This window comes from Bos javanicus, chromosome 14 (assembly GCF_032452875.1).
Source record: "Bos javanicus breed banteng chromosome 14, ARS-OSU_banteng_1.0, whole genome shotgun sequence".
NCBI lineage: Eukaryota > Metazoa > Chordata > Mammalia > Artiodactyla > Bovidae > Bos > Bos javanicus.
The window spans coordinates 65,352,014-65,364,035 of NC_083881.1; the positions used below are offsets into that span (position 1 = coordinate 65,352,014).

At 36.6% G+C, this 12,022-nt stretch overlaps 1 protein-coding gene across 34 annotated transcripts in view; it reads right to left on the reverse strand.

Moving 5' to 3' along the window:
• The window catches only part of VPS13B (vacuolar protein sorting 13 homolog B), an 804,527-nt gene that overhangs the window by 771,869 nt on the left and 20,636 nt on the right, over window positions 1-12,022 (reverse strand). The gene's annotated exons all lie outside the window — the stretch shown is intronic.

Sequence of the window (12,022 nt, forward strand, 5' to 3'; positions counted from 1 at the left end):
CCTTGACGTACTCCTTTTCCTATTTGGAACCAGTCTGTTGCTCCATGTCCAGTTCTAACTGTTGCTTCCTGACCTGCATACAGATTTCTCAAGAGGTAGATCAGGTGGTCTGGTATTCCCATCTCTTTCAGAATTTTCCACAGTTTATTGTGATCCACACAGTCAAAGGCGTTGGCATAGTCAATAAAGCAGAAATAGATGTTTTCCTGGAACTCTCTTGCTTTTTCCATAATCCAGTGGATGTTGGCAATTTGATCTCTGGCTCCTCTGCCTTTTCTAAAACCAGCTTGAACATCAGGAAGTTCATGGTTCACATATTGCTGAAGCCAGGCTTGGAGAATTTTGAGCATTACGTTACTAGCGTGTGAGATGAGTGCAACTGTGCGGTAGTTTGAGCATTCTTTGGCATTGCCTTTCTTTGGGATTGGAATGAAAACTGACCTTTTCCAGTCCTGTGGCCACTGCTGAGTTTTCCAAATTTGCTGGCATATTGAGTGCAGCACTTTCACAGCATCATCTTTCAGGATTTGGAATAGCTCAACTGGAATTCCATCACCTCCACTAGCTTTGTTTGTAGTGATGCTTTCTAAGTCCCACTTGACGTCACATTCCAGGATGTCTGGCTCTAGGTCAGTGATCACACCATCGTGATTATCTGGGTCGTGAAGATCTTTTTTGTACAGTTCTTCTGTGTATTCTTGCCAGCGCTTCTTAATATCTTCTGCTTCTCTTAGGTCCATACCATTTCTGTCCTTTATCGAGCCCATCTTTGCATGAAGTGTTCCCTTGGTATCTCTAATTTTCTTGAAGAGATCTCTAGTCTTTCCCATTCTGTTGTTTTCCTCTATTTCTTTGCATTGATCACTGAGGAAGGCTTTCCTATCCCTTCTTGCCATTCTTTGGAACTCTGCCTTCAGATGCTTATACTTTTCCTTTTCTCCTTTGCTTTTCGCTTCTCTTCTTTTCACAGCTATTTGTAAGGCCTCCCCAGACAGCCATTTTGCTTTTTTGCATTTCTTTTCCATGGGGATGGTCTTGATCCCTGTCTCCTGTACAATGTCACGAACCTAATTCCATAGTTCATCAGGCACTCTATCTATCAGATCTAGGCCCTTAAATCTATTTCTCACTTCCACTGTATAATCATAAGGGATTTGATTTAGGTCATACCTGAATGGTCTAGTGATTTTTCCTACTTTCTTCAATTTAAGTCTGAATTTGGTAATAAGGAGTTCATGATCTGAGCCACAGTCAGCTCCCGGTCTTGTTTTTGTTGACTGTATAGAGCTTCTCCATCTTTGGCTGCAAAGAACATAATCAATCTGATTTCGGTGTTGACCATCTGGTGATGTCCATGTGTAGAGTCTTCTCTTGTGTTGTTGAAAGAGGGTGTTTGCTATGACCAGTGCATTTTCTTGGCAAAACTCTATTAGTCTTTGCCCTGCTTCATTCTGTATTCCAAGGCCAAATTTGCCTGTTACTCCAGGTGTTTCTTGACTTCCTACTTTTGCATTCCAGTCCCCTATAATGAAAAGGACATCTTTCTCGGGTGTTCAGTTTACATTTTAGAAACATCACGCCCAGAGAGACGTATCAATGAGGACTAAAATAGATATATGCAAAAGAGATAACGTAACAGTAGAGTCCAGAGTAGGACAAATAACTGGATATAAGGGATGTAGAAAGTTCAGCATGACTTCAGGGGTGCTAGTTTGGATTAAAGGTAAAAAGTGAAATTTTTCACTGAAATAGGAAATATATAAGGAAGAAGAGATTTGAGGTTTAAAATGAAATTCAGTTTGAAACATCCTATGGAGATATAAGTGAAGGTCCATTTTGCTCTTGGTCTTGGAGCTCACGGGTTGGGGGGAAGAGACTGGACCCTAAAATAGTATTTTATGAATAAACAGCATATAATAATTAAATCTAGTAGGGAATAAAATGATCCAAGGAGAGGCAAGGACTAAAATAATGAAAGCCTAAGAAACTCCAATTAAAACTCTGGGATGGGTAGCAGAAATGAAGCCACAAGAAGAGCCAGAGAAAAGGTAGAGAGAGATAGGAAGAGAACCACAAAAGCCACAAAAATGAAGTTTTCAAAAAGAGACTAAAAAGCAAAGATTTTGCAACAATGATATTATTAATGACCTCTGCCAAAATGTTTATAATGGCATCATGGAGGCAGATTCAGTGAAGAGGTATAAATATTAAGTCATAAATTAAAAAGGAATGGAAGAACATCTAGATTAGAAACAAACAAAACTCTATTTGTATTAATAGTTGACATGATTGTTAGAAAACAATTATAAGAAATCTACCAAAAAAACCCTCCTGTAATTAACAAAGGAAGCAAAGTTGTAGAACACAAGATCAATACAGAAAAGTCAACTGCATAACATAACAACAAATAACTGGAAATGAAAATAAAAACCACAATAACATTTATAAATACTCCAAAGAAAATAAAATATTTAGCTATAAATCTAGTAAAACATATACAGGATCCACAGGCTGGAAAAACAATGCTGATGAAAGAAATCAAAGAAAATCTAAGTAATTGAAGAAACATACTGTGCTCATGGATTAGAAGACAACAGGGTAAAGATGTCAATTCTCTCCAAACCGTTCTGCACATTTAAGGCAATTTCTGCCAAACCTACAACAAGCCTATTCTAAAATTTGGAAAGAAAAGACTATTTCTAATAGAAACAATTTTGAAAAAGAATATATGCAGAGTATATTATGTGAAATGCCAGGCTAGATGAATCACAAGCTGGAATCAACATTGCTGGGAAACATATAAACAACTTCACATATGCAGACGATACCACTTTAACGACAGAAAGTGAAGAGGAGTCAAAAAGCCTCTTGATGAGGGTAAAAGAGAGTCAAAAAGCTGGCTTAAAACTCAACATTCAAAAACAAAGGTCATTGCATCCAGTCCCATCATTTCATGGCAAACAGATGGGGGAAAAGTGGAGACAGTGACAGATTTTATGTTCTTGGGCTCCAAAATTACTGTGGATGGTGACTGCAGCCACGGAATTAAAAGACACTTGCTGCTTGGAAGGAAAGCTATGACAAATCTAGACAGCATATTAAAAAGCAGAGACATCACTTGGCCAACAAAGGTCCATCTACTCTAATTTATGGTATTGCAGTCTCGGAGAAGGCAATGGCACCCCACTCCAGTACTCTTGCCTGGAAAATCCCATAGATGGAGGAGCCTGGAAGGCTGCAGTCCATGGGGTCGCTAGGAGTCGGACACAACTAAGTGACTTCACTTTCACTTTTCACTTTCATGCATTGGAGAAGGAAATGGCAACCCGGTCCAGTATTCTTGCCTGGAGAATCCCAGGGATGGGGGAGCCTTGTGGGCTGCCCTCTGTGGGGTCACATAGAGTCGGACACAACTGAAGCGACTTAGCAGCAGCAGTAGTCATGTACCGATGTGAGAGGTGGACCATAAAGAAGGCTAAACACCAAAGAATTGATGCTTTTGAATTACGGTGCTGGAGAAGACTCTTGAGAGTCCACTGGACTGCAAGATCAAACCAGTCAATCCTAAAGGAAATCAACCCTAAGTATTCATTGGAAGGACTGATGCCAAAGGCTGAAGCCTCAATACTTTGGCCATCTGATGCCAAGAACCGACTCTCTGGAAAAGACCCTGATCCTGGGAAAGATTGCAGACAAAAGGAGAAGGGGACAGCAGAGGTTAGATAGCATCAGTGACTCAATGGACATGAATCTGAGCAAACTCTGGGAGATAGTGAAGGACAGAAAAGCCTGCCATGCTTCAGTCCATAGGGTCACAAAGAGTCAGACACAACTTAGCAACTGAACAACAACAACAGTAGGAGGACTCACTCTTACTAATGCTAACCCTATAATAATCAAGACAGTATGTTACTGACATAGGAATAGATATATTAATCATACAGACAGTGTAGGAAACCTAGAAACAGACTCAAATACACCCAACTGATTTTTGACAAAATGGTAAAAACAATCAATGGAGGAGGTGCAATCTTTTCACACATGGTACTGAAACCAGTGAATATCCACAGGCAAAAAGATGAATGTCAAACTAAACTTCATACTTTATATTAAAATTAACTCAAAATGGATCACAGATTTAAAAGTAAAACTATAAAATTTCTAGGAAAAACCACATAAGAACTTTAAGATATTGGGCTAGGGAAAGAACTCTTAGATCTGACATTGAAACCAAAGTGCATAAAAGGAAAAATTAATAAATTGGACCTAATCAAAACCTAAACTTTTCACTCTGCAAAAGACCTTGTTAAAAGCATGAAGAGACAAATTACTGAGAGAAACTATTTGCAAATCACATATCTGACACAGACAAATCTTATATCTAGAATATATAAAGAACTCTCAAAACACTGAGAAAATAAATTAAAAAATAAGCATAAGACAAGAACAAATATTTCACTAATATATATGGCAAATAAACATATGATAAGGTGTTCAACATCATTATCCATATAAAAAATACCAATTAAAACCACAATGAGGGACTTCCCTGTTGTCCAGTGATTAAGAATCTGCCTGTCAATGCAGGGGACAGAAGTTGAATCCCTGGTCCGGGAAGATCCCACATGCCTCAGGGCAACTAAGCCCATGCGCCACTACTACCAATCCCTACCAGTCCCATTTGTCACAACCACTGAAGCCTGCATGCCCTAGAGCCTGTGCTGTGTGATGTGACAAAAGCAGCCACTGCAATGAGAAGGCTTAGCCCCTGTTCACCACAACTAGAGAAAGCCCTCATGTGGCAATGAAGACCCAGTGCAGCCAAAAATAAAAAAACTTTTTAAAACACAATAAATCGTTACTACATACTTATCAGAATGACTAAAATTAAAAACAGTGATAATAACAAATGCTAGCGAGGATACAGAAAAACTGGATCACTTATACACTGGTCACAGGAATGAACAGCGGGTATAGTCACACTGGGAATCAGTTTAAACAATTATTTTTAAAAATAAAAATGAAATTACTATAGGACCCAGCAATAGCATCCTTGGGCATCTATCCCAGAAAAATAAAAACTTATGTAGGCATAGAAATTTGTACACAAATGTTCACAGTAGCTTTATCTCTAATAACAAAAACTAGAGAGTACCAAACCGCTGTTCAATGGATAAACGGTAAATCTGTGGTATATCCATACAGAATATTGCTCAGCAATAAAAAGGAGCAAGCCATTGATACACAGCAACTTAGTTTTGAACTTTAAGGGATTTATATTAAGTGAAAAAATCTACACTCAGAATATTACATACTATGATTCCATTTATATTTGTTATTCTTGAAATAAAATTACACAAAATGAGGAAAGGTTAGTGGTTGCTAGGGATCAACAGGTAGGGAAAATGATAGTACAGTAAAAATGAGGCAGCACAAGGAAGCTTTGTTGTGATGATATACTTTTGTATCTCAATCACGGTGGTGGCAGTTTCACAAAATGACACGTGATAAATGCAAAAAAAAGAAAAGGCAGCCAAACGAACTGAAGATATGCGCAAACAACATAACCAATAAAGGTTAATACTCAAGATATACAAAGAATTTATACAACTTAACATCAAAAACAACAAACAACCCAATTAAAAAAAATAGGCAGAGAACCTGGAAAATTTTTCAAAGACGATATAAAGATTGCCAATAGACACATGAAGAAATGCTCAACATCACTAATTATCAGGGGAATGAAATTAGCAAATCCACAATGAGATATCGCCTCACACCTGTCAGAATGGTTATGATCAAAAAGACAACAAGTAACAAGAGTCAGTGAGGATGTGCAGAAAAGAGAACCTTTAAGGACTGTTGTGAATATTAGCTGATACACCCATCACAGAAAACAAAAAGGAGGTTCCTCAAAAAATTAAACTACCATATGATCCAGCAAGTCCACTCTTCCAAAGAAGAATAGTTTTCCAAAGAAAACAAAACACTAATTTGAAACAATATATGCACCCCTGTGTTCAGTGCAACATTATTTCCAATGGCCAAGATATGGAAGAAACCTAAGTGTCCATCAAAAAAATGAATGGATATAGAAAATGTAGTATATACATACATATATACACACACAATGAAATATTACTCAGCCATAAAAAAAAAAGAAATCTTGCCAAATGCCAACACAGACAGACCTAGAAGGCATTATGCTAAATGAAATAAATCAGAGAAAGATAAACACCATATGATTTCACTTACATGTGGAATCCAAAAACACAACAAATTAACAAATATAATAAAATTGAAACAGATGCATAAATACAAAGAATAAACAGATGATTGCCAGAGGGGAGGGATTTGGGGGAAAGAAGGTAAGATAGATTAAGAGGTATAGATTTCTAGTTATAAAATAAATCAAGGGGATATAATGTACAGCATAGGGTATATAATCAGTAATATTGTAAAAACTTTGTATGGTGACAGATAGTTGAGACTCATCCTGTGATCTTTCTGTAACATACAAAAATACTGAATCACTATGTTGTCCATCTGAAACTAACACTGCAAGTTATAGTTCAAATAAAAATAATTAAATTAAAAAATACACATGAAAGTATAAATCTCATTGGTAAAGGTAAATACAGTACAAATATAGTATAGTACAAATACAGTAAATGTAGTGGATTAATTACCTATAAAGCTGTAATGTATGAAGGTTAAAAGACAAAAGTAGTAAAAAGATCACTATAACTAGAATAATTAAGTTGAGGGATACACAAGATAAAAAGATGTAAAACGTGACATCAAAAACATTAACATGAGGGTAGGTAAAAGGTAGTGCTTTTAGAATGTATTCAAACACATGTTACCAACTTAAAACAGGTTGCTATAAACATATGCTGTTATACACAAGACTCATGGTAACCACAAAGCAAAAACCTACAGCAGATAAAGAAAAAATGAAAGGAAAAGGAAAGTGAAGTCGCTCAGTCGTGTCCAACTCTTTGCGACCCCATGGACTGTAGCCTATCAGGCTCCTCTGTCCATGGGATTTTCCAGGCAATAGTACTGGAGTGGATTGCCATTTCCTTCTTCAGGGGATCTTCCCGATCCAGGGATGGAACCCAGGTCTCCTGCATTGTCAACAGACGCTTTACCATCTGAGCCACCAGGGAACGAACTGAAAGGAAGTATTCAAATCACAAATGAAGAGGAAGAAAAAAAGGAAAAACTACAAAACAGCCAGAAAAAAACTAACAAAATGGCATTCAAATGTAAATGGACTAAATTCTCCAATCACAAGAAATAGTGTTGAAAGGATAAAAAACAAGACCTAACGATATGCTGCCTACAAGAAATTCACTTCAAATATAAGGATACACACAGACTGAAAGTGAAGGGATGGAAAAAGCTATTCCATGTAAATAGAAACAAAAAGCAAGCGGGGGTAGTTATGCTTTCATCAGACAAAATAGACTTTAAAACAAAGGCGGTAATTAGAAAAAAGGGCCTTACCTAGTGATAAGGGGTCAATCCAACAAGAATATGTAACATTTGTAAATATTTATACACCCAACATAAAGGGATTCCCCAGTGGAAGTAAAGATGCTACCCATCATTTATAGGGAACTCTGCCTCATTTTTCATAGAAAGAATTTACAGACAAAATCTAAACTATACTATCTGCTATCAACATCACCACCATCACTAACCTATAGCAGCACAAGTGAGGGAATCAGTAATAGTACCATAAATTCCACAACCTGAGTCAGCAATTCTGTTTTCCCTTCATTTCTGAAAAGGTAGTTGTTTTAGTCCATTTGGGCTGCTGTAAATGGCACCCCACTCCAGTACTCTTGCCTGGAAAATCCCATGGGCGGAGGAGCCTGGTGGGCTGCAGTCCATGGGGTCGCTAACAGTCGGACACAACTAAGCAACTTCACTTTGACTTTTCACTTTCATGCATTGGAGAAGGAAATGGCAACCCACTCCAGTGTTCTTGCCTGGAGAATCCCAGGGACAGGGGAGCCTGGTGGGCTGCCGTCTATAGGGTCGCACAGAGTCCGACACGACTGAAGGGACTTAACAGCAACAGCAGCAGCAACAGAACACCACTGATTGGGTAGCTAAAAAACAATAGAAATTTATTTCTCATACTTCTCATAGGCTAAGAAGTCTAAGGTCAAAGTGCCAACATGGTCTGGTGAGGGCCCTTTATCTGGTTGTCACTGTGTCCTCATATGGCAGAAGGGGTAGCGATCTCTCTAAAACCTCTTTTAAAAAGCACTAACTGAATTCATGAGGTCTCCACTGTCATGATTTTCGAAGGCCCTACCTCTTAATATACCACTATCTTTAGGGATTAGGATGTCAACACATGAATTTTGAGAGGACATTCAAACCATGGCAGCAGTCAACCAGATTAAACTAGCTTCAGATAAGAGAATTAGAGTGTTAAAAAAAAAAAAAAAAGACATGTAAATATTGTTAATAGACTTACCAAAACTTCCTCTAGCCTAATAGTGCACAGGCTTCAAGGACAAGATATGATACTCCTCTATTCTCTTAGCAACTATCTAAGCCAATAACCAATGTCCACTGCATCAAAACATTCAAGGAAAAAGAACAGGCAAGATTGCTCTGCAACTCCAAGCACTAACCAGGATTTAAAAGCATATACATTAACCCAAATCCTAGTTCTTTATCTCGCCTTAAATGGTATCTTAAAAGTTTGATTTAGGTTCAGAAGATTTTTTTTTTTAATTTCGCTTTTAGGAATAGCAAGTATCACTTATATAAACACCTTGCAAATGGTTACATTTAACAGGTCAAAAGATTTTGAGATTTTACTTTCTAGGTGGCACAAAGAGCAGAATAAAGAAGTACTTTAAAAACAGACTACTCGCCTTACATTGAAGGAGGTTTTTTTTATTATAAACACAATGAACAGAGAAAGCATACACAATCAAATAGAGGAACTATGTAACAAGTCTTGTATTTTACAGATGAGGTCCATAGAAGATTAACAATAATATGCAAAAGAAGAGAAGTATATGCTGCTGCTGCTGCTGCTAAGTCACTTCCGTCGTGTCCGACTCTGTGCGACCCCATAGACAGCAGCCCACCAGGCTCCCCCGTCCCTGGGATTCTCCAGGCAAGAACACTGGAGTGGGTTGCCATTTCCTTCTCCAATGCATGAAAGTAAAAAGTGAAAGTGAAGTCGCTCAGTCCTGTCTGACTCTGTGCGACCCCATGGACTGTGTAGCCCACCAGGCTCCTCCATCCATGGGATTTTCCAGGCAAGAGTACTGGAGTGGGGTGCCTTTCAATGTAAATTACTGGTAAGGTTTTCAACCTTGAGCTGTATGCTGGTTCCACACGTATTTTTTAGACTAGACTAGAGTGGACAAAAACAGCTAAATAAATAAACAAATCAGACCTGGATCACTAATGATGATGTGTCATGAATCAAATTCTGTGTCTTGAGTCCAAAAAAGAAAAATAAAAACAGTTTCAAGTCTGCAGGATCTAAAGGTGAGTATAACTAACACAGACCTATCTCTCAGCGTGAATAACAAATAATGCTTTCTAAGTGAAATATCAATATATTAAAATAATTCAGAGTGAACATCAAGATGACTTTACCTAACACACAACTTAGTCACCTTCACATCAAAAAAAAAACTCTATAATTAAAAATGATCAGAGACATGTTAAGGCAGTATAACTATCACTGGAGTCACAATTATAAATCTTTTTTCCTAAGTAGTTTGCAGAGATTACATATCTTGCAATGCTTTTCAGTGCACTGACAGGTTAAAATAAAATCAACAAATGTTAGAATTTAATTGAACTTTACAAACTGCACATGCCTTTTTATCAAGAAATTTAGCAATATTTTTATAATGATTTCTAAATAAACCTCAGATTTCTTTCAAATTTTATTACTTTCTCATATATTAATAGTATTTTCAGCAGATTCATATCTGTAACTCTAAAAGGCCCCTTCATTTTACCTACTATCCCATGTTAATTTTATTTAGGAAGTATTTTCTTCATTATGCATTTGTAATAATTAGAAATAATATAAGTCAAATATGGGCTTACTCAATTTTACTAGTACATATATGATTTTTTAACTTAATTTCCTATTATACTAATCAAAGCTTAAAATAGGAAAATAAACTATTTTAAAATGTTTCCTCCATAATAATTTCACTAAAAAATTAACACCAGGGATGTCCCTGGTGGTCCAGTGGTTAAGAGTCTTGTGTTTCCACTGCAGATGGCCAGGGTTCGATCCCTGGTTGGGCAACTAAGATCCTGCATACTTCAAGGCACAGTCAAAAAAAAAAAAAAATTTAATTCTAATCACCAGTATAAACTGAAGCATAACTCTCCAGGGGTGCACACTGCTGAATAATTTGTCCAAATGTCAACTGCAATTTTCAAAAATCCCTTCAAGCTCAAAATTTTAAACATCTGTAAAAAATACTTGTTTTGAGAGTGGTTTACACTCATGACACTTGACCTTTTGCTGTACACACCACAAAATTCAAGTCTCAAATACCACACAAGCAGGAAATCTGATCATTCCTGCAGTAGCCATATGCATGGTCCAATATCAAATATTAGTTCTAGGTTACACTAAGTCATGTGTTACAAATCTTCTACTGAAACCTCTATAATTAGTTGTAATTTGCCTCTTTTAAAATGTGTTTCTTATGGGACATCTGGCCTTGAAAGTTCTACCTTCCCATTGAAAAAATACTTAAGTGTCTGGATTTTTTTTTCCACTTAATATAGAACACTGCATGGGTGGTATGACAAAGTCCAGACTTCTTAAAAAAATTAAATTTCAAGAACATAATGATTAAGAACCATTTAAGTATTACTAAATATAAATGTGGACTTCCCTGGTGGCTCAGACGGTAAAGCGCCTGTCAAATAAAATTTTGTTGCCCATAACTATCTATATCTCAAATATTTAAAGTTCACAAAATAGATTTTAATGAGAGTACAGCAGTGACACACTCATTTCCAGGAATTTACACTAGTTAAGTTGAAATGGAAAATAAAGGTTCAGAATTAAGAGATTTAAAAAAAGTTTAAGCCCAGTGAGTTCATATGGCACTCAAAGTTATCTACTTCAAGAAGGAAATGATCTTACCAATTTATAAATAGCCTTAACTCATTTCACAGAGATTAAAATTTAACAATACTCATCGATTCACTTGGTTCTAGAAACCCTTTCTTAAAACTGAAAATTAAATATGGGCTAAGGAATAAGTCATAAAAATGAAAGACTAAGACACTGCTTTTATACAGGATAAAAGTGGAAAAATCCATCACAACATCCTGCAGTCCAAACCTGTTTGCTTCCTAAATTAGAAAATTTTTCATACAAACTCCTTAAAATCAGTATTATACCTTAATAAAAAAAAAAAAAAAAAAACACTGAAATGAAATGTAACATGGGTCAGAGAAGAAATAAGTCCAAAATATCAGTTTCTAATGACAAAATTTCAAAGATATAGTGAAATCTGGTACGAAGGTAAATTCAATATATTTTCATCTTCTCAAAATATAACTTTAAAACATTTCATCTCATTTAGAAATGTCATGTAAGGAAATAAAAATCATACAGATCCTCTGAAAGTTCAAAAACCTTCACCTAAAAATTGAACACAATCAGGCCCCATTTCTTATAGATATAGGTAATAAGCAATAAGCATAATCCCTATTAAAGCTATGACTAGATTAAGTAAGATTAATATGAAAATAACTGCTAGGATGTTTTATCCAAATTTAAGAAAACTCTTTTGCAATTAATTATGTTACTTTCATAGTTATGTTAAAAAAAAAAAAAAAATTAAGGGTGGAACCTCCCTGGTGATTGAGTCTGCCTTCCAGTGCAGGGGACGTATACTCAATCCCTGATGGGGGAACTAAGATCTACATGCCACAGGACAACTAAGCCCACGTGGCACAACTGCTGAGCCTGCAACAGAGAGCCAGCGAAGCC